This window comes from Triturus cristatus, chromosome 3_2 (assembly GCF_964204655.1).
Source record: "Triturus cristatus chromosome 3_2, aTriCri1.1, whole genome shotgun sequence".
Classification (NCBI taxonomy): Eukaryota; Metazoa; Chordata; class Amphibia; order Caudata; family Salamandridae; genus Triturus; species Triturus cristatus.
In genome coordinates, this window is record NC_140584.1 from 979,477,097 (window position 1) to 979,500,863 (window position 23,767).

Below are 23,767 nucleotides of genomic sequence, written 5' to 3' on the forward strand. Positions count from 1 at the left end.
CCTTAGCGCAGCCTTCGATACTGTGCCCCACAGCCTTCTAATTGAACGGCTGTGGAGCTGCGGAATCGGTCACAAGGCTCTGTGGTGGCGTGCTTCTTTTTTGCAGTACCGCACCTTCCAGGTGCCACAAGACCCTTTTTTATCTAAGATTTTTCTGCTGCACCAGAGGAGTCTAAGGGCTCTTTCTGAACCCTTCTTTAAACCATCTCTATATTCGCCCCCTGGCTGATATTATTGAGTATTACGGTTTTAATACTGTATCACCCGCCAATGATATGCGCTGTTCATAACACTGTCCCAGGATGAAGCCAACACAGGGGACCTGCTAAGGTCCTGTTTATAAGAGGTGGCTGAGTGGATGGATCTCAGCTGCCTTAAGCCTAATGCTGGAAAAACGGAGTTACGCGTCCAAGGTAAGCAGCCTTCCTTTTGGTCCTCTGCTTGGTGACCGGACTCACTTGGGGCCCTTACCTGTCCCTATGCCAAAAGTTAAGAACCCTGGCATCTGGTTCGATGTGAGCATCTCGTTTGACAGCCAGATCATGAACCTAGCTGGGAAGTGCTTCGGTTCTTAAAAACTCTAAGAAAGATCCTCGGACTTCTCCCGGAAGCTGCTAGAAAGACAGTAGTCCAGGCCCTAGGTGCATCCAGCCTGGACACAGCAATGTCCTGTATCTGGGAGTCTCACAGTCAGTCTCAACTGATGAGATTCCAGTTTGTGCAGAATGCTGAGCCTGTCTGCTGCTAATTCTTCCGAGGTGGTCCCCCTGCTCTTGCTAAATTGCACCGAGTACCCTTAAAGAAAAGGGTTTCTTTTAAAGCCCTGTGCTATTGCCATACCATCTTTAACAATAAAGGCCCTTGATATCTGCATTCTTTTGTTAAACCCTACTTTCCTAGAGGGAATTTAAGCTCAGCAGGGGCTCTTTTGGCTTGTGTTCCTATTGTGAAAAGAACACTAAAGAGGATGTTCCTTTAGCTTTCTAGCATCCAAGATGTGGAATTCCCTTCTCCTTTCACTCAGACAGGAAAAAACTAAACTATCTTTTTGAAAAAACGTAAAAACCTGGTTGTTCAGATCGATCTGATTGGGATGCGATCTTAGCATGTTCTCTGGTTCTGCTTTCGGGGGCGAAATCTAGCGCTGAGACACTTCGTTAGAAGTAACGAGGCACTCTATAAAATTACTTTATTATTATTATTATTATATATTTAACGAAATATTCTGCATGGCTTGTATAACGATAATTATGTACACTTGGACTATCCAGCAAGTCCATCTTGGAGAATCACCCGGGGCTTGAAAAATAAATAAAAGGGCAAAACTAAATGGAGGAATGCCAAATATTGCTCTGCAGCCTAGACTTCCATGTATTCTGGAACAGCCATTCAGCGACATGTGAGTGCTCCACGGGGCACTGTGGTAAATGTATAATAAACACATGAATAAATAACTGTGTGCAGCATTGTCCTAGCTGACAAAGCTGCGCCCTGCCACCCGATGGTGTCATCTTCTTCCTCCTCCAGCCACACGCTTTAAAGCAAGCCGGCGATGCGCCGGAGACTGGAGGTATAAACAGAGTGTGACTGTGGAGATGGCTGCTTTTTCTTCCTTTTTATTGTGTCACATAAACAGAGCTGACTCTGTCCTTGCATGATGGCTTCTTAACCCTTGTTTACAGATTTAACGAGGACTGCACTTTTAACCTTCTGAGAGGGGAACTCCAGAGAAGTCTCTGTTTCCGTACACTTGGTACCGCTGGCCACATTCTTCCGTAGGCACTCCCGAGGGCAGACCGTCTGCCTCTGTTCTATGTGGCTCGCGTGAACTAATGCATCAGATGGTTATTTTATTTCATATGCAAGACAAGTAAGGGGTAATCAGTTCCTCTTATAAAGCATATGTGGCATGAGCAAGGACACTGTCACTACGTGCCACGGGATTCAAGTCGCTGGGGGATCTGAATTTCAGATCATGTTGCCGTCGGACCGGCGCTGCAATGTCCGACGGGCCTGGTGGCAACTTTGGCGGAGTTCTTTTGATCTGTAGAGACGCCGTATGTGAGGTATGTGTATGGGCAGTCAGTGCTATGTGTTTTTGTAATATGAAAGTGATTTATTAAAAAAGGCTCCAGGTCTGTCGTAGTTTCTTTATTCACTCTTTGATCTGGGTCTTAATAAAAGCAGTAGAACCACCTGCAGGGCTTAAGGTACCTTGGTGGCTGCTTAGTATCAGGTCGACATGTTTCGTGTCACAAGGGCTCCTAAATCGAGCGACACTTCTTCAGGACCTAAGTATGACGAATCAGATTGAAATACGTCGAATGAGCTCCACCTCCCAGGTTGGGGGGGGGGGCATAAATGTGCCAGTGGTGAGTCTCAAGTGAGGAGTCTCACCCAACCTTTCAACCTATGATCGGCAGAGGGTTGTGACACATGGAGAGGGGGAGAGTCAGCTCAATACATTAAAGGTAGCCAACTGTAAGGTCAGAGGTAGAGATCCCCTCTTACCAAGGCTCTCCCGCTTCCTATTTTATTTCATACTCTGCCCTCTGACAAACTGTTATTGCTGTAGGTGCTGTCGTGCATTGAAGCAGCTGTATGATGTGGTTACGCTTCATGACGTGTTTTCTATGACGGGAATAGCAATAACATAACATTGACAACTCAATGACAAAGAAGCCAATGACGAAAACAAGCTGTTATTGACAATTAATGACCTAAATGTATCAATGCGCAGCAAGGCCATTGTGAATCTGATACTGTAGGCAGAGAAGCAGAACTTGTAGCAGCGCTTAATTTGAGTTGGTGCTTTCTGGTGCTCAGCACTAGCACTAAATTGGTTTCCGGTGCTCGAAACCGACACCTAATTGTCACCACCATGTTTAGAATAGTCTACCACATGGTGGTGCTGCTCATCTATTTTAGAGATGAGCAGAACAACTGTTGTTTAGATATACAATATACATTAAAATAGTGCTAATACCTGCCTCCCCAGCCATGCATTTAGCTTTGGGGAACTACAATAATCTGAACTGTCACATTTACATCCGAGAGATGGTTAGTAGTTGTTTTGGCAGCGATGACAGGGGCGATGGGCGGTGCAAGCTGCAGTGACCTCCTGGTCAGAGCCCTGGCACTTGAAATTTTACAAATGAAGCACTTACGTGTAGTGTACTGTCCCTTTAGGCACTGGAGAGCAGTCACACAGTCAGGGCCAGACTGGCCATTCAGCATTGCCCTGGTGGGCGGCAGGCATTGGAGCTGCTTTCAGAGCAGGATGGGCTGCCATGACCCAACCATGACCCCAAAGCCCCATTCTGTTCACTGTTCATTCTTTGCAATTGATATAATAAGTTAGGGTTAGAGAGCCTAGTTAGGCTCTGGAAACTTTACAAGTTTCTGATTTTGGGCATTAGCTTGGACATTGAATTATTTCTTTAGAAGGCACAAACAAATGACTTCTTACCGCAGATTCCTCACTTCAGAGATTTCCCCTGACCCCAGACTTCATCCGCAGAATTTTGTAGCTGTGCTCCCATGACGAGAGATGGCATATACGGTTCTACGCTGGCTCCACACTGCCCCAAAAAAGAGGGACTGGAGCCGCATGTATGTGCCACTTCGCGCGCTGACTTCAGTTTTTTGTCCTTTTTCCTTCATGTGCCCTCAGATGCTGACCACGAACAATTTGGACATTTTTCATTGTTAAAAGAGACCAGTCAACAGAACAGCAACATGGTAGGGTAGTGAGGAGTCTGCTGTAACAAAGAGTACTCACTAGAACGAGTATTACCAAAGGTAAGTAACTTGTTCTTCTGATGGATACTTCTAACTGAAGATTCCTCACCATTAGAATAGATACCAAAGCAGTGCTTACCAAGGTGTTGGGCCTCTGGAATGTGCTCAGACCAGAACGTTTTGCAGGACCGATGTGTCCTTCCTGGACCTGGGGTCAAGGTAGTGATGCTTTGTGAACATGTGCACTGACGTCCACATCATTGCCTGCAGATATCAAGAAGAGGAACTCCGCATGCCAACAGTCTTGGACCTGATGACATTGGTTGCCAGTTTTCCTGAAGGCTGCTTCTTGGCCAATGCGTAGCAGATCCTAATGCAGAGAGTTATCTACCTTGACAAAGTCCTTTTATGCACTGCCTTGCCTTTCTTTATCCCAGAAAATCCCATAAAAAGGTGATCGTCCACCCGATGGCCTTTAGTGCAATTGATGTATCACACAGGGTTTTGGGTGAAACTTTTTTTAAGCCTCATCACAACAGGTGATCTGAACAAAAAAGGCTAGTATGGCAAATGCAAAAAGGCTGATAAATACCCTTTGATGGAGTGCCCACTGGAGGTTCTTGCTGGGCCAGAGATAAAACAAACAAGACATCTGACAGTTTGGCCTGTAATCGGCCCGTTTTACAGGCTCCATGCCATGCAAACGTGTCTCAGCGCTATGCATAGATAGACTTTGTAAAGTGACCCCTGGCAGCACGGATGACATCCACAAGTTCGAAAAGCAGATCAAACGCAGTCAACTGCTGCTGCGCAATCTGCACGTATGGAGGTGTAGATTGCGCAGGTTTGGGTGCAGGACCCTGGCCTGCTGCTGTAAAAGAAGTTCCCCCCAAAGCAGCAGCCAGATTGGAGGACAGATGCTCATTCCCAGAAAATCGGGGTACTACACTCTCCTGGTGGTCCTAGTGGAATGCACCCTCAATCCTGCTGGATGCTGCTTCTTAGTCAACTTGTCACATATCCTAATACCGAGGACTAGCCACCTGGATAAAGTCCTCTTCTGTACGGTCCTGCCTTTCTTTGCTCCAGAGAACACCAGCAAGAGCTCATCATCCACCTGTTGGCCTTTGATAAGATCAATATAAAAGTTCAGCGCTTTTCTAGAGTACAAGCAATGGGGTCTCCCCTCCTCTTTTGAAGGGTGAGGTGGAGCAAAGAAATTCAATAATGTGATGGACTGTCTGACATGAAAGGGAGTAACAACCTTAGGTAGAAAAGTTATGCTAGTCTTCAGCACATGTTTGTCCGGAAAAAGGGTGGTGTAGGGCAGCCAGACTGACAGAGCTTAAGGCTCACTCATGCCACAAGCTGAAGCTATTGTGGTGACCCCCGTTTTCATGGTCAGGAGACGTAGAGGAATCTGGAAGCGAGGATAACATCCACCACTTCAGTTGGCAAATCAAAACCAGTCAATTGCTGATTCACCATCTCCAGGAATGGAGGTGCAATTTGCATAGATTTGGGTAGATGGCCAGCCACCAAAGACCAGAGGCCTATGATCTCCACATCCTCCAGATGACCCTTTCCAAACCAGCAAAGATGCATCCAACATTACTGTCAGCTCAGGGTGGGGAAAGTAGAGTGGTCTGTTGCTGCACAGTCGTGGGCATCTCCTTTGAGACAAGGATAGTGTGGGAAAGAAGGACTTGATGCTTGGCCCACTGGGACTTTAAGTTCCAATGCAGAGCTCAAGGTGACACCTGGCCAAGAAGCCTCAGAGCCGCTCTCAACAGAATGCAGGATTACGAAAAAAGCATCAGAATAATAGCCTGAATGTCCAAAAATCATTGCGGTGGAGGAAACGCCTTGCACTCCATATCAAAATAAGTGTCCTGTAAAGCCAAGGACAACCAGTTTCCCAGGTCCTGAGCAGAAAGGCTCTGAGTCAATGTGAGCTTTTTGAAACTGTTCTTCCCCACAAAGGTGTCCAGAGGTCGGGGGTCCAAGATAGCCGGAGGCCCCATCCTGTTTTGGGACTAGTAAATAGGGTGAATAACAACCCCTGCCTTTCTCCGAGTCCAGTACCCTGTGTGTGGCACCTTTGGGGGACAATAGGAATACCTCCAGTAGCAGGATGGACAGATGCTTTTCCAAAATTGGTTCTGGGGTGGGAAGGATACTGGATGGGGAAGAAGAAAAATGTGTGGCAAAACTTTTTTTTAACAATTTGCAATACCCATTGGTTGGATGTGATGGATTACTAACCTGATAGGAAGTGCTGGATCTTGACCCCCTCCCCCCAATGGTTGGGCATGTGCCAGTGAGGGCAAACTAAAATGGTTTCTAGGCCATTGTAGTAGAGAAGAAGAGTTTAAAACTGGTGCCTCTACTAACCTGCATGCTGACTTCCAGTGCCACATCCATGACCCTGAAAAGACTGGGCTGTCTGGTGCACCAGTAGCTGGGAAGGGTGCATTTGCCTATATGCTAGCCCCCTACAATAGCTCCTGAATTTCGCAAATGGTAGTAAAATTGCTAGGTTGGGGGTCCATAGCCCCCAAGGACAGAGTTGTAGCTCTGCTGCCTTTAAAGGGTTTCAAATCAGAGTCCACCTTTTCCCCGAAGAGGAAAGACCTACCAAACTACATATCATTTAGCAATACCGTATATTCCCGTAGAATCTGTGGGAACTTATCCAAGCATGTCTACAAAGAACAAATTGGTACCGACTGCCCTGCCAGTGCGCTCCACAGTATCCAAACTGGCACAGATAATGTACTTGGCTGTGTCCTTGCCGTCACTGATCATCTCAGCCAGCTTGGCCCTAAGGTCCTCTGAGACTGCCGGCACAATCTCACTGCCCATGTCCTAAAGGACATGTGTACATTGGCTCAATAGAGAGACTGCATAAACAGATCACAGTAACATGTTTGCATAAGAAAACAGACATTGCCAAAGGCAACAATCCTTTAGTAGACTCTGTCTGGGGGATTAGTTGCAAATTAATTAGGGGTCATCAATTCTTAATTTGAGCCAGTGGTTGTAGGTGGGGTCTACAAGCAATGATTTTTGGGGACCAGCACTTATTTTGCTCTTCATACTTTGACCCACACCAACAGAGAGAAAAACACAAATGGGGAAAGGAGGGAGGAGGGAAAGATAGAAAAACAGTGACATTGAAAGAATCTGAAAGAGTAAGATAAAGGATCAGGGAGTGGTTGATGGTCAAGTGGTGAATTAAAGAGGCATGAGGTGAAATCAATATTACGCAGCCTTGATATTCGGCACCCCGACATTCAACAACACTGTCCATGAGCTTCTGAGCAAAACATTGGGCACCAGCACTTATCCTATGAGAAATTAAGTACTGGGGGTTACCTTACTGGTTGAAGTCAGTATAATGAGAGTCTCTGGAGTACGTTGCTAAGTGAGAAAATCTGGGTCACCAGGTGTCTGTCTATGTTGTATGCCCACCTGCCGGCTAACAGGGGGCAAGAATCTTGTTTTGAGCAGGTAGCCCAAAATATCTGTGAGGGTGCTATTAAATGGTAGCAAGGCACTGGCGTAACAAAACTCGAGGGGGCCTCCCTGCAAGGCACGTGGAGGGGCCACCTCCGGGCTCAATCAGGAGCTCTGCCGCCCGAGTGCTGTGCAGAGGGGGCCCCCTAGAGCTTGGGGGCCCCCCACACCGCGGCAGCTGCAGGGGCCTGTGTTATGCCCCTGTAGCAAGGGCCAAAATGTTGCTAGCTTCAGGGGAAAAGCTTTTAGCAAAACAATTATTTTATTCACAATGTAGGGTAGCTGCAATTCTTTGACTGTCCTCAGAGCCACCACTGTAAATAAAGAACTTTCTTCTGTTGATAATGGTGGCCTATATGAATAATCAATCCTAGTCTAAAACCCACTGGCATTCTGCAATTCAAGTTACAAGACATCATCAGTATAATGAGGGGAAAGCAAGCCATCCTCTTCACCAGGATCATCTGTATCTTGACGGGCACCCTGCTGCGGCACAGGATCCGACTCGGAGCCAAAAAGATAATGGAGTGTTTGTTTATAGCTGCAACTAGATTGAGACACTGAGATACAGTCAGACTCTATTACACCTTGTTGCACTTTTGTAATGTTATAGCACAGGGGTACTCATAGTACGGCCCGCGTGCCGCCAACAGCCCGGCAAGCCTTTCTTGGCGGCCCGCGGACCTTGTAGACATCGTACCGGTGTTTGTTTAACAGTGTCAGCAAACACAGACTCTGCTCTGTGGGGGCCCGGGGATTCAAGCGATAGTCAGAGTGGAGCTGCTGGGGCGCTAAGAGGTGAAATACAACAAAGCCTAGTTATCATGCAAATGGTCTCTTAAAGACCTGTGAAGTACTCGGGTGGGGCTGTGTGTGTGCCCTGGAAGGGAAGCTGCCTCAGCTGCCAGGGGCATAACGCAGCCCCCGCGGTGCGGGTGCCCCCACGCTCCAGGGGCCCCCTCACTCTAAGCGAGGGAGAGAGGGAGACGGCTGCGCCTGGAAGCAAGCCTCTTCAGCCTCCCCAAGTCCCCATAAATTAAGCTGTGCGCGCACACCACGGTGACGGCATCTAAGCCTCCGAGTCTTCCCTCTCTCTCTGTCTCGCTCCTCAGTTAGTGAAAACCGAGACTTCAAGAAACGGGTACTACCCTCTCTTTCCTCCTTTCGTTTATTTGCTCCCCTGTGAAATGGATCCAAAAAAGAATAACATTTTTGCTGGAAACGTTGTCTTTCTCTGACACAAGTGCAGCCTCCGGGTGGAGAGAAATAAAACATTCCAAATGTGAAAAATAAATAACTAATTAAAGCAAGACAGAGTGGTTGCAAGATGTCCAGATTGATTTATTTACACCTAAACACATTAGCGCCACTTTACAGTGTTTGCCAGTGAAGTGATACTTTGGTTTTCTCCTCTCTCTTTGAACAACATAGTTTTCCCTGTGTGCGAAAGTGCACCTTGCCTGGAGGTACTGAAATACCTGCTTGATGGGTGAATTGGAAAACAAAATGTGTACAGCGACTGTGTGTTTACGAAGGTGGTCTTTTTATACCATACTGCCTATGTTTTGAAAGAATATAAGCAATGGGCACTGAAACGGGTCCCTTCCGGGCCCTGTAGTCATGGCCTTACCTTTTCATGCAAAAGCACTCACTAATTTCAGAATAATGAGTGTAAAAGGAAAAAGGTAACCATGACTGAGAGGGAGGGAGACAGGGAGAGGGAGGGAGAGGGAGGGAGAGAGACAGAGGGAGGGAGAGAGACAGAGAGGGAGGGAGACGGAGGAGGGAGGGAGACGGAGGAGGGAGGGAGACGGAGGAGGGAGGGAGACGGAGGGAGAGGGAGGGAGACGGAGGGAGAGGGAGGGAGACGGAGGGAGAGGGAGGGAGACGGAGGGAGAGGGAGAGAGATGGAGGGAGAGGGAGGGAGACGGAGGACAGAGGGAGACGGAGGACAGAGGGAGACGGAGGAGGGAGATAGGGAGAGAGAGAGAGGGAGAGAGAGAGAGATATGTGTATGCCGGGTCCGGTGGCTCAGTGGCAAAGGCGTCCGCTACAGGGACCTGTGTTCCACCTCATGGTCACAGTTTTTTTTTTTGCTCTAGCCCCGCCCCCTCCCCCAATGACCCCGCCCCCACGGTGCGGCCCTCGGCCACAAACCACACTGTAAATTTGGCCCCCAAGAGAAAGTTTGTGAGTACCCCTGTTATAGCACGATATTGGCTGAGTTTGAGCCAATGCTTGTTCAGGGTCTGAAATAGGTGTCAGCATCCAATCACCCATAGGTGCTGGTGGCGTCGCTATCGGCATCAGACTGTGGGAACTGGCATGGATTGCAGGTTTACAGTCGAAGCCTGTACCGGAATCATAATGGAATTTAGTAACAAGTCTTAAGGGGACAGATGGTGATGGGGAGGGACCAGTCAGCTGTAATCCAACTGGGGAACCCTGCAGTTCTTTACAGCCTGAAGGTCCACTAGAGGGAGCCAAAAGTGCACTTATTATTTGCAGGATGGCCTCTTTATAGGCCTCATTATGCTGAGGCGTCGATAATGGACATGAGACACTCAGGCGCTTCAGGACCAACTGAGGAAATGGATTTTTTGGCTGGTGACCTTGAGGAAGTGCGACTTCAATCTTAGCCCCCCTCAAGGGAAAGTCTAAGCTTCACCCGCGTATGCCTTCCCTTGGACTTCAACTTGTTTTAAGAATTTGAACAGGAAATGGAGCTCTGGGAGCAGGACCAGTTCTGTAACTTGGAGTGGGAGCAGGGTATGTAAATGCCGCAACTTCTCGTGTTCTGTGATGTACAATTTTGCCTCTCGGTCTTGAATGGCCTTTGGGTGCATTAGAGCGCATTTATCACAAAACTTAGAGTCATGTCTGGAGGACAAGCACCAAAGGCACTCATGCAGGTCCTTGAGCTGCTGCCTCCAGTCATGACACGACTTGAATCCTGTCATTTGTGGTGGGGACATTGTTCACCAGCACACTGTAGAAATGCTCTGGAGTCTTCAGAATATGAACAACGTCGGGAACTGAGCTCCTGATCCATGTCAAAAGACGCATAAAGAAAGCAACTGTTGTCAGTGTGCAGGTGTGGCGATTATTTCCATCTCCGCTCCATCACTTTCTAGGCAGCATGAAGTCGACACAGGTGGTATATCAGCGCACTGGAGCAATGCTACAAAAATTTGTGAATCCAGTCTGGTTATTCTATATATATATATACACATTTCCATTCTTTTTGTATTATAGTCAAGAATATAATTTGGGCAGATTAGTTAATTCTTTTTTTCTTAAACCGGTATCTCTGAAGCGGATGAGGTTCCTGTCTGCCCGCCTCCCTAATAGGGTTTATACGTATATGGTGGTGTTAACCTAAGTGAAATTGGTGGTCTCTACTGAGAGAGTATATACAATTCTGAGAAGATCTGATATATGCTAACCATCTACTATCTAAATATTCAATGCAAGTGTGAGAAAGTTGATTTGGGCCAATGGTTAACTTGTTGCTAGCTGAGGAAATGGGGCCTAGTGGCTAGAAGTTTCAACTGTGTAACTGGGGAACCAGGTTCACCTCTTGGCCGCGGCTCAATATCTTGTGATTCTGTGCAAATCACTTAATCTCCCCCTGCCTAAAAAATGTGTATGTAATCTGTATATCTTGCAAGGTGCTCCAATGCTCTCGGGCCAGGTTCATGCTATATAAAACTGCAAACAAAACACACACATGGATCTAGTGTCCCAATACTGGCTTATCCACTTACCTAAACTGTGACGAATATCAAAAGTTAATGTGCCCCTAGAAACAGAATAATGGCCATTGCACAGCGCTAATTACAAGACTATCGCGGGGTGTACTGTGCGAAGGTACTCAAAGCGCATCCAAAGCTCAAGCTCCCAATTGGAACAACTTTGGAAAGAATAAAGTGCTTGACTTTTTATATTTCTTTTTCATCAACTGAAATAAAAAAGGAAGAAAGAAAATAACATTTATTTATGCTTTGATACAAGTGGGAAGGCTGAAGTAAAGGATAGTGGGAGAGAATAAATAGGAAACACGTAGAAGTCGCCCCCCTTGGGCTGTCTCCTCCTGTGGACAGATTTAGGCTATGAGATGGGTTATACAGGTAGTGGTAGCTTGTTTGATTAAGGGAAGACTAAAACAAGCCTGATTCCCCCATTGCCAGTCCTTTGCTGTTCTCACTCACTTCCTGCTAGCATCACGCAGAAAAATACACAGCACGGCTAATATTTTAGACCGAAAACCGTCTTCTGCTGAGCCTTACTGAAGCGACCTTCTGAGACACCGCGCTCCTTCGAAATTAATCGAGGTTTATGGGTGGGAGCCCCAGGACACTGGGATAAGATGCTCTGCCACGACAGAGACTGAAGTGGGCATCTGCAAAGTCATTACCGTAACTTCATTTATTAGGACAGACTTACAAAAAGACAAGATGGCTGCAACTTGCTGCAGACAGACGGCTTCAGGGAAGAGAAGTCAGCGTATTTTTTTGTTGTTGCAGTTTTATATAGTGTGAGCTCGATCCGGATATTGGAGCACTTTACACGAACACCAGTTACGCTACACAAGGACACATTCATTTTGGTAGGCACGGGGAGATAAAGCGATTTGCCCAGAATCAGAAGATGTTGAGCCGACGCCGAGACTCGAACCTGGTTGCCCAGCTCCAAAGTCGGCAGCTCTGGCTGTTAGGCCACCCCCAAGGGCAGCACATGTATCAAAGCAGTCATGTGAGCCTTGAGCAGGAGGTTCTGCCACTGGATGGGATGTACATTAGGCACACAGAGCAAGGCAATCCTCATACTACACTCTCAATGTACAAGCTCACACACTGCATCTGCAATTGCACAAGCGTGCATGTTTGTGAGAGCTACACCTGCTACAGTGTCATCTGAAAGACTTAGGGCCTGATATAGTTCTCGGAGGATGAGTTACTCCATCACAACGGAGATGGATATCCCATCTGCTAAAATATAAATCACATTATTTCCTATGGGATTAATCTTTCGGCGGGCGGGATATCCATCACCGTTGTGACGGAGTAACCCGCCCACCGAGATCTAAATCAGGCCCCTCGCCAGCAGTGAAGCTTGCATGCCCAGCCACATGCCCAGTTGTCAATGTAATGCCAGGATGATACTGGCTCTGCATGAGGCTGTGATAGACAGAGGGCGACAGATTAAATGGATAATTATCTCCTCTCAGCTCCAGCTCTCTGAAAGTCAACATATAAACATGTGCTGGGGATTTAAAGTAGCAGCACAATTACTTAATAACAGAGGCACCCATATGAAAAAGCCTCGTCAATGCATGGTAACTCCACAGAGGATGGCTACCTTGAAGTGGTCGAGGCGCTTGCGTGTCCCAGTGAACTGGAGAGGTATCCTGGCAAGAGCTTAGTTCCTAAGGCAGGGTTACTCAAGCTGGACTTGACGCAGGGTAGAAACCGGCTGCTGTATGATACATGCGTGAGTGACAGTAGGCAAACCACAAGGAAACTACTGACAGGATGGCAGAAATTCTGAGAGCCAGAGGGTGCACACAGGGTGTCGGTGCCAGGTTTCCTGGCTTCACATCACATCGAAACTTTACATGAGAAGGGTCAGTAGGCTGCACTCCCTCTCACACACACTCAGAAGTAAAGCCCTGTATTTCACTGCGTTCTATGAGGGCACGGTTGGTGCGCCCCGCCAGGTCGCAGAACGGGTACTGGTCTGTGCAGTGTCGTCTAGAGTTCTGTGTACATTCTATATTACCATGACGCTGGGGCCTAAATAAGAGTTAGGATTCCAATGTCATCTGCAGTCAGGCACTCCGGGCAGAGGCACATATCCCTTTATCATGCAGGAACATTCCTGTCCCACCAGACACTCTTGGTAGTTGAAAGACTGTCTGCTCTAAGCTCTCTGCCTGTCCAAGAGAGGCCTTTGTTTGCACATTTTGGCCTGATGTATAAGACCCAAAGTCTGCGAACCATCAGCTTTCGGATTCCTGCACTGTAAGCACCAACCCTTGGCAAACCTTTAGTGCACACATGCTTAGAACATCTTCTAAGACTGTTGGTAGAGTAAGATGAAGTGTCTGGTTTAATCTCTATAAACACATTCTCACAGTCATCACCAGCCCTCTCTACTGGTCTTAGCTTTTTCTTTTTCCACAGAGTTAAAACGTCTGGAAGTCCGGCTCACCTCGTGCAGCTCTACTTGACCTGAGGCTGCATCCATAGCCCTCTGGTGAGCTTCTAGGTGCTGCAAAAGAACCCGTTCCATTAACGTCACCCATTTGCTTGGCCCAGCATTAACTCTAAAGAGGCATTTTTCATTTGTATTCTGCTACAACCTTTAACATTGCGGTGACACTCACAGTGCGTCTTATCTTCTGTAGCCCTTACTGAATGGAGGCCTCGCCACTGGTAAAGTTTGAACAAAGTCGTAGGGAATCTTTGTTGACCAGACCAAAAAACCAAGCCCTATTCGTGCAAGTGCGCTGCTGGGATGGTCCATCGCTGCCACTGTTCATGTGATGCTGCATTGTACTGCTGATAATTTAACCACTTCCCATAGGATTCCATTTCTTACAGGAGGGAACTATAACACTAATTTAAACAGTTAGCTAGTAAGTGCTCCATTTAGTAATTTGGGTTTGGATTTTAAATTATTTATTCGTCTAATTGTACATCTTTATATGAGTTGCAGAACTTTGCACCCTTCACTCCCAACACCTCCACCAGCATAAGTCTTGAGCTTCGCGATGAAACTTGAGGGTATGTCAAGATTACTTTTAATAAGTCATAGGGTTTGCATGACCTTTCTCATGGTATGTAGGACAGTCTTTGGACACTCACTCTTTCTTATAGTAGTGATGAATCTTGCACGGTGTCTGAACTCAAAAGTATATCAATAAAAGTTGTAAATAACACAGTGGAAGCAGCTGTGGCCAAGGGACAAGAAGATAGGCATATGAAAGCCGTATTGTCCACAATGTCGGCAGTTCTCAATTGAACAATTGCACCAATTATGTTCATGCAAATCCCTACAGTTCTGCATACTGCAAGCAGCACAGGGTTTCCCCTTCAAGATGCTCATCTCTCGAACTTCCAGCCACTTATAATACTGATTGGGGAGAGGATGTGGGCTCACGGCTAGAGCTGCCGACTTTGGAGCTGGAAAACTGACATTCGAGCCTCGGGGTCAACTCCACATCCTGGGATTCTGGGCAAATCACTTAATCTCCCCATGCCTACCAAAATAAATAAATAAATAAATAAAAATAATGAATGTGTCCTTGTGTAACGTAACTGATGCTCTCGTAAAGCGCTCCACATACCTTCGGATCGAGGTTGCACTATATAAATCTGCAAAAAATAAAGATAAAAATACATACTTTGAAGGCCTTGCTGTTCCAGCATAAGCAGGTCTTTGTTATGCTCCAGTCATGTCTGGTCTCTTTGATTGCTGTGCTAGCTAATTTAGGCCGTATGAGCTCTCTAGGCTATATAAAGGCTTGGTTGCACTACAATCAAGAACCTGTACTGTGCTATTCACAAACAGACATGACCCAAAGGCTCTCCAAGCTACTCTTGAATTAATCATTGTGTTGCCTGGTCAGCTCAAGCCTTAGCTCCACAGGTTGTGATGTCATATGTAGGAAATAGCACACCCCGTTCACAGCCAACTGAAGAAATACATGACATAATGAACATAATGTCCAGGTAAAGGGAATGAAACCTTATTAAGAATTTGTAAACCCTTACTCTACTAAGGTAAAACATAAGCAATAATACATGAACCAGGATAAATAATTTCAACCTCTTTATTGGGATTTAGGGACATTGTTCCCATACTAAATATTTTCTATTGGATCCTAGCAAAAAAAGAGTGTTCGAAAAATGTTTAAGAGAATGTAAAAAACTAAGACTTTTCAGCAGGACAGGGTTTGTGTTCACATCTAGTCTGTATGGAGCCTCACTTGTGTCTCGTGCGGTTTGGGCCCAATGAACAGACTTACCTTTGCACTTTGAGGGTTGCGAGGAGCTCACTTCTCTAAGCTTGTCGCGGGCTGCGTTCAATGAAGTGCTCTAATCCTTTGGACAGCTCAGTGAGAGCATATGGACAAGAAGATTGAAGAAATAAAATCTCTGGGCCGCAGCAGATGCTCTGTATGGCGAGGCAGGATGTAAGGTCATTCAATCATGCAGATAATCTCTCCCAGTTGTTAATTTTAGTGAGAAAAAACTCTCCGAGAGCTCACTGTTGTAGGGGTGTCTGATGAAGCTACGCAGTTTCAGGCTGGAATTCAGAAGGTGCTTTTTGGTTGGCAAAATGGTTCAATCTGACAGGCTGGCTGGCCTGGCTTACTGAGTGTCACCAACTTAATGGACTTGCAGTGTCACTTTTAGATAGCTCTACCCACTAAGTTTATCCCTCCAGCACTATCTTCAAAGGAGGTGGAGTGGTAGTTGTACAGTGGGAGCTGTACCAGAAAGGTACTTCTGGGCAGGTGAGATACATATGCCAGAACAGACCATACTACAGCCAACCGCCCTCCTACAGGCAGCTGTGGCTGATGTGCGCCCGCAAACCCACAGCATTGTACAGTCCGAGAGGGCAGGGACTGCTCCTCCATTACGGTGGAAGTGCTTCACCCCAGTGCTTTCTCGCAGTGCGAGAAGCAAAAATTTTAAATGGTATTTTAAATATCATTTAATGTTTCTGCTTCTTGCGCTGCGAGAATGCAGAACGGTATGCCTGGTTGGGTCAGGCGGGTCGGGGAGGATTGGCTTGCCCAATGCTGTGGGCCCTGAATGTTTGGTGAGCCCTATGGGGCCGACCAAACCAGTCTGCGCTGGGCACCGTCCAAACCAATCACAACGCTGCCATTGCAGCCTACAGAGGGTCCAGAGCAGGTGGAGTTTCACTCCGCAAGGCTGATGCAGATCTGCAAGGGCAGTACTAGGAATTAGTAGTCAGGAGAAGGGTACACAAGTGTCGATCCTGGACTGCCTGGCTCACCTTGTTCCAGCTGACCCACGCAACCTCAAATCAGCCACTGTGAGAAGACTCACCTGCCTTGTGGACGTGGTGACGGGCGTCATTATATAAAAGGGTGGGTCGAACATGGGCCATGTCACAGTGCGCATCTCATGTGTGTCTACCCTCAAACAGTGATACTGGTTAGGTCGTGTTGCAGGAGCAGCCACACCATGCACCTCTCTGCATCAGCAAACACAAAACAACTGTGAGGTAGGCATGGAACCTTCAGTAAATAAAAACATGTGCTCTTTGTTAAGAAAGGACTTCTACCTCGGCTCTACACTACCTTGTATCTAAATATAGGGATAATTGATGGGTGTCTGATTGCATCCTATGAAGAGGAACTTTGACAGCCTATGATTACGCACAATGGGACATTTATTAGCATCCATTCAAACTGCCACCTTGCGTCATCCAAAGCTTTATGCACCACCAACGAACTCTGAACGATCTGTTTCCCATATCTAAACATGTAAATTTTTCACAGAATTAAAAGACATAGGGCCTGATTATAATGGCGGAAGGCCCGTCACCGACAGCCTGTCGGTGGCGGGCCCTCAGCCATCGTACTGAGGTTTTCCGCCCGCCAGATTACTAAGGCGGGGCGAAACGTGGCGGTCGGAAAGACTGACAGCCATGGTTCCGACAGGCGGTCATTTTCCGACCGCCTGTCGGTGCTGCCACATTGCCCAGCATGGCAGCGGTGCCTATCAGGCACTACCGTCGGGATAATGATATCCCTTTCCGCCTGCCCGTTCATGGCGGTTAACCCGTCATTAGCAAGTTGGCCGAAAGGGACCTCAAGGGCACATATCGGGCCCCCTTCAGGCGGGGCACTTGCTTTTGTGGGTTGGGGGCATCAATGGTGGCCACCTAATTTTCCATGCACCATGTGGCAGGCACCACATGGAGCCTTCCACGTAGTGCAGGTAAATGGAAACAGTGCCCTATTTACATTGCGGAGGTGTAAAGTATGGTAGGTGCGACTGCCGCGGTGGCGGTCGCATCGTGATGCGGCGGGTGGGTAGGCCACCTCGTAGGTGGCCGGGATCACTACTGCAGCGATGGCGGTCTGACGAAAGTCCGACCGTCATCGTAACGACCCCCATTGTGTCATACACGCCGTGCAGTACCAATGGTGAATTTCGAGACTGACAGTTGCATTTCGTTCTTACTGCCAACTAAGTTTTGTTAGTGAGAGGCTTCACATGTGTAAAATGTTGTAAAGTCATATTTACTACTATTTATAAAATGATTAGCAATTTAAAGCTGTTGGTTACATTAATTGCAGCTATGGCTGCCCTGGGACACATGCACTAAATCCTACAACCATTATGTACCACCAATGGTGATAATTTGCATGCATTAGACTGAACAGTTATAAGCCTGTTAGACTACCATGTCACACTTTGCATTCTGTGTTAAGCTACAGGAAGTGAGGCTGGTCACTGGTCAGTGCTGACCCACTCATGATCTTACCATCAATGCAGAGGTTGGGGGATGTGGTTGGGACTGCGCATGCCCTGTAGTGTTGGCCTTGTGAGTGGGACCTGGCTATGCGTAGTAGGACCACCACATATAGGAGAGCACTGAAATGCCAAACACGAGGGTACTGACGTCGGTGGTGCAACAGATAAGTGTAAGTCGTTTGCCACTGCTATGAGGGACGTGGTGCTACAGAACCACGGGCATAGGTTTTATTGTAACATGGCTCCAGAGTCAATATACTGCAAACTTACTAGAACACTGTGATTATTTGGCCTCAGTACAAATAATATTTTGTGCTGATTTAATCATATGCAACAAATGGGGCCCACTTGTAAGTTGGACTGAGTGGTCTTGCTGTGTGGGATACCGCTCTTCCCAATTATATCCTGCTTCTAGGCACAGGTTAGCACAGAACGTCCCCCCCAGCCACCCTCTGCTAAGCCCTGGTACAATCCACGCTCTGTACTGCCCTCGCCTGCACTGCCCCCTCGCTCATTTACTGCCTGCTCAGAGACGGTGGTAAATGGAAGTGGATTTGTACCCAGAAAGATGGCACCAAATGTGGATTCAGACCTGGTAATACAGGTCTTTATGTTATTCCACATTCCTTGGGCTAATACTTATAATAGCTGGATTTATGTGCGGTGATGCCACCTGGAAAGGTTATTTCCAGTCGCACGGTACCCTGCAAATCCGAGCGCCTCATAGTTGGGACGTTCGTGACTTCAGCATCAACAAACATACAGTATATAAGCAATCATATATTATTTTTGATTAATTCAAACAGGGCCAGGTAGGTTACATGGGGCTGAATATTGACATGTTTTAAAAAGCAGAGAAAATAATGTTTTCAGCCAGTCAAACATGTCAAGTGGGTGAGCTGGCTGGGCCTTATGTATCCCTGGTTCTAAGGTCTAATGGTTGTATTAAGAGACCAATAAGTGCAGGGCATGTGCAAGTACAAATCTGCACTTTTAGCTACAGTCCAATAGGTGCTCTTTGGTTGGCACTCTAGTTCTTATGAACATTGATTTTCTGTTCTTAATCGGTTTGCACATTCTTCTTTTTTAGTTTCTCTGTGAAGTTTGGACACAATGGCTGCCTTCACACACTTCGGGATGCCACTAACTGGTACCTGTGATCCGTGCTTCACTCGGTCTGAAAAAACACTGCTGCCAAATGCCAGAATCCCTATCTAGAGTTGTCTCGCGCATTCATTACAAGCAAACTGAAACCAAAAAAATGTTGCACATTCATCACTCAAGGGGTATATTTTATTTAATGACATAATATGATCACTTATACATTCTGACTCTGAAAATATAGTGTGTATTAACGAAGACTTCAGATCTGGTTTAGAGCATTTTCACCTAAACAGGAAACGTTTTTATTTAAAGAAACCCATACTCTTTAAACCAACACTCCATTTGGGAAGACATGGGGGGAGCAAGCAGTGGTTCAGTAGCCCACTGACTGCTTCTCTCAGGCTGCCCAACAGGATTTCCAAATTGAAAGCCGCCCCATAGGGACAACTTCCTTTTTAGGTTCTGCCTGCACAACGCTTGCCCTGTGCTTGCGAAATCTATTGCATTCAATTCAAATCTTAAAAGGGGGCTTACATCCCACACCCTTGCTTTTCATTGGTTCCTGTGCTTGCCACTTACTTGTCCTCGGTTTCTATTGGCTGCAGCATACTATTTCCTGTTCTTCCTCATATTTGTGCTCTTATCAGTGTACCGAAGCCCAGGTACTGTGTTCATCCACCATGGTGGAACTTCTTTTCAGTGTCTCAACCTGCTGTCACTACAATAGTGACACCCTTACTTTAAAGTTACAGCGCTACCTGAGTGCCATGGGCTCAGAGCGCTGTTGTTATCTCTGGGGAGATCCTCTGAAAGCCTTTTACTTCTTCTCCACGCTCCAGATGAAGCACGCACAACCTAGTGCCCTCGGGGGACAATCAGTGACCCGCTTGAGGTGCATTCATCATCACATGCACTCCACTGTCCCCGAAGGGCACAAGCAGGCATCCACTTCAGTACTTGTTTACTGAGTGTTAGACCTGGCATCTTTGGCGTGGTTTCCCCTGACTTTTTGCCTCTACCTCCTGTACTTTTGACACTGTGCTGGATTTCGTTTTTGCAGGTTTAGTTGCTTTGGGCACTTTGCCTCTGCTGACCAGTGTCAAAGTGCAAGTGCTCCCTAGGTAAATTGTTATATTGATTGGTTATCCATGATTGGTATATTTGTTTCACCTGTTAGCCCCTAGTAAAGTGCACTGAGTGTGCCAGGGCTGGTGATTCAAATGCTACTAGTGGGCCTGCAGCACTGATTGTGCCACCCACAGGAGTAGCCCTAAAATGGTGTCACAGGCCTGCCACCGCAGTGCCTGGGTGCATTTTGCTAACTGCCATGCTGACCTGACCAGTGTCCACACTGGCCAGGCCTAACCCTTCCCTTTCTGTACACATTGGACACCCCTATGGAAGGCCCTAGGTACCCCCCTGGGCAGGGTGCAGTGTATGTGAAAGGTAGAGCATGTATTGGGGTAGGTGACATGCTCTGGTAGTGAATTACAGCCATTTTCGTTATTCACTATTGAAAGGCTATCTTGCCCATAGGCTATAATGGGGAATGCTGAGTATAATGTTTACCTGCATATCTCTCATTGGAGCAAGATAGAAAATTAAAGTCTGATATCGCTAAACTCAGAATTTAATAACACATCTTTTAGGAAAGATGTTTTTTAAATCCTGTGTGTGAAAACAGCCCTTTTAGAAAGTTTCCTTTTCTGCCCTTTCTGTGTGCCTTGGCCTGTTTGTGAATTGACTGTCTGGTTTGTGAGGGACAGGGGTGGCTCCCAGAGGCTGAATGAGTCAGGGAAATTCCCCTGTAGATGGGTGGGAGGAGTAGCACCTGGGCCTGAATAGGGGTGTGCCTGCCTTCCACAATGCTGGCTCCACCCCCTGCTGGGCGGCTGACGACCCTGCCCCTCTCTCTCAAAGGAAAGAAGAAACCAAGTAAACAGAATGCTCCAGGACTGCCCAGAACTGGTTCTGACTAGGCTAAGGCCCCTCTGCCTTCAGAGGACAAAGGATTTTGGGGTATAAGTATTGGGACCCAGACTACAGAAAATTGAAAATTAGATCATCCACGAATCAAGAAGGAACCTCTACCAAGGAGAAAGCTGGAAGACTGAAGAAGAAGGACTGACCTGCTGTAAGGCTGACCTGCAGTTGCTTTGCTGCCAAGGAGAGGGGAAGGACTTTGCTGTGTGCTGTGTCCCCTGGCTTGAAGGAATCTCCAAGGGCCTGAGTAGAGCTGGCCTCCTGTTAAGAAGTCCCAGGAACAAAAGGACTTCACCCCCAGCTTCCCCCTGAACTCTGCTGTGTGAGTTCTGCCCTTCCTAGAGTGCTTGATCCAATTGTGAGGCCTCTGGAAGTGGTACCTGCTGTTGGGAAGCTGACCAAGAGAAAAGAAGTAAAAGATCTGCAAATTTTCCACTCACTGCCGGCTTAGCGAGAAAATTTCCGTCGCCGTGAAGATCGTTGCAGCGCCTGTCGCCGCTGCAACGTCAACGCCGCGTTCATCTTTATAGCGCATCGCCCCGGAGCGGGAAGATTCCCGTCGCTGCGAGTATCGTCGCAGAGCCTACCGCCGCTGAGTAAGATCGTCGCACCACTCGTTAGTGGGCCACATTTGGTCTCTGCGAACATCGTCGCAGAGCCATCGAAGATCATCGCACCGCTCGTTAGCGGGCCGTATTTCATCGCTGCGAACATCGTCGCAGAAACATCGAAGATCGTCGCATCGTGCCTTTGTGAGTAAATTTCTACCGGAGAAGCTACGCCTTGGAATCCATCCAAGTATCGCCTCACACCCCATACAGGCCGGATTCGTCGCACACGCCCGCTGCGTGCAGCGGTGTTGTGCATCGCATCCCCAGGGTCTCAGGACTGACGCTGTTGCTTGTTTTTCAACGCCTGTGCGCCGCTAGGAACTTTTATTGCATCACCAGGTACTGTTGGCTAAAATCAACGCTAATGTGGATTATTTTGTCACTAAGCTAAGAACTCTTTTGAAACCATATTCTTGAACTGTGTATGTTGGATTTTTTGCCGTTTTGGTCTTGTGTAGTTTATATAAAAGTACTTTATTTATCTACACTGGTGTGGAGTCCATTTGTGGTGTTTTCACTGTGTTACTGTGAGTGTTGGTACAAATACTTTACACATTGCCTTTGATAAGCCTGGCTGCTCGTGCCAAGCTACCAAGGGAGTGAGCAGGGGTTATCTAAAGAGTGTATCCCCCTTACCCTGACTAGAAGTAAGGGTCCCTATTTGGACAGTGGATCCTACCTCTGCCAACTAGAGACCCCCAGATCTAACACTGAGCAACTCTGAGTTACACCGGGCCCGGTGAGTCTGTACGAGGGAGTTGGAGCCCAGAGCCAAGGCCAGCCATAATTTCCACAAATGGGACCCGTGCTGGTGAGTAAGCTAACATGGGTGAGCTTTGCCTTGGTTGAATTTTATGGTATAGAAATTTCGCATATTAAGCCTGTACGTTTGCCTAGTGACAACGGTGTTCCGAAGGTAACCCTCTTCCATGTACTTGCACCTTTTTATTACCGATGTCCAGTTGGCGATGTAATGTAGTCAATGATATGAACGGATCGACTGCATGAAGTGAATTCATGTGTTTGTATATAAGACGATAACATGTAAATTACCCCCCCTCCCCCCCCCCCCCGCCATATAGGTAAGTGTAATTAATCAAAGACTCTAAATTTGGGTGCTTTGGTGATTATTGTGACTAAGTTACACACCCTCATGTTTGAGTGGAGTTGCGATCTTTCCATTACCCGAATATAAAAGAAAACATTTTCTTGTCTTGTGAACACTGGAAAGTGGAATGAAACAGAAGGAAATGCAGTAGGTAAACATAGGGTCGCCTAGATTGTTCAAGTTGGAAAGCTGGTATTGCAACACGGGTTTTAGTGCCAAATTCTTGAACTTTGTCAATAGGTCAAATTTACCAATCTACGTGACTCCGAAAAGAATAATCAATTGTAGATTATGGGGATGAAAGTCTGCTTTCTTTTCTAAAACACAATTCATAAGATTTTACATAAACCCTCAGATTTTTATATTTAAATATGTTTTTCATCAGACAAATCGTGTGTGTGTGAGACAGTATGCTTAAATAAATCAAGGCTACTATAAGATCAGGGCAACTGGGATTATGTGGCGGGAGAAGAAATATACAGCAGAGTTGACTAAATTATGCGACAAAAAAGGCAGAGTGTGTGGCTCATTTTATGATAGTATTACTTCATAGTCTTTTTATTTTTACAGTTATTAGCATTGCCAGGGCATGGGTCGCAGCTTATAAGTACCGGTTCAACGGCTAAATATATCAATAAGCAACAGAAAGGTGACCAGTCAACCTTTGCAAAGGGCATTCCACTGCGCTGCAACACGTCACTGCATTTTCAGTAACTTTTTAACCGTTTGGGTTTGAATTTTCTTTTTCAAATCAGCAGATTATTTATCTGATGATGGATTATGTGGCAAATCGATAATTTCGTGAAACACTCCGTTAAGGCACATATTGCCTTTCTCAATAAACAAATCATAACACATTTATGAAGTTTCAGTAACTTATGTTGCACAACTGCTCACCAAGCTAAAGTGTAAAACAAAAAAAACGTATTATTAATCACATAGGAAAAAACGAATGCATTTCTAATGCTTGTTGCAAATTTGCTACCACCTACTTTGAGTTGTTGGTAGAAATTCAATGGTTTGCGACTGCAACAGCGGTCAGAAACCGTTTATACATCTCATTGAGATTCGCAAATGTGAGAGGAAACCCCTTTCAAGCCCCCTCCTGTCTGCGATTTGTATGAGTCGTAAACCCCAGTTTGCGATTCAGAAAGGCCTTACGGAATCGCAAAACA

The 23,767-nt window shown here is 46.7% G+C and overlaps 1 protein-coding gene across 3 annotated transcripts in view; it reads right to left on the bottom strand.

Annotated features, from left to right (window-relative positions):
* Positions 1 to 23,767, bottom strand: part of CAMKK1 (calcium/calmodulin dependent protein kinase kinase 1) — a 1,170,789-nt gene that overhangs the window by 146,598 nt on the left and 1,000,424 nt on the right. The window lies entirely within an intron of this gene.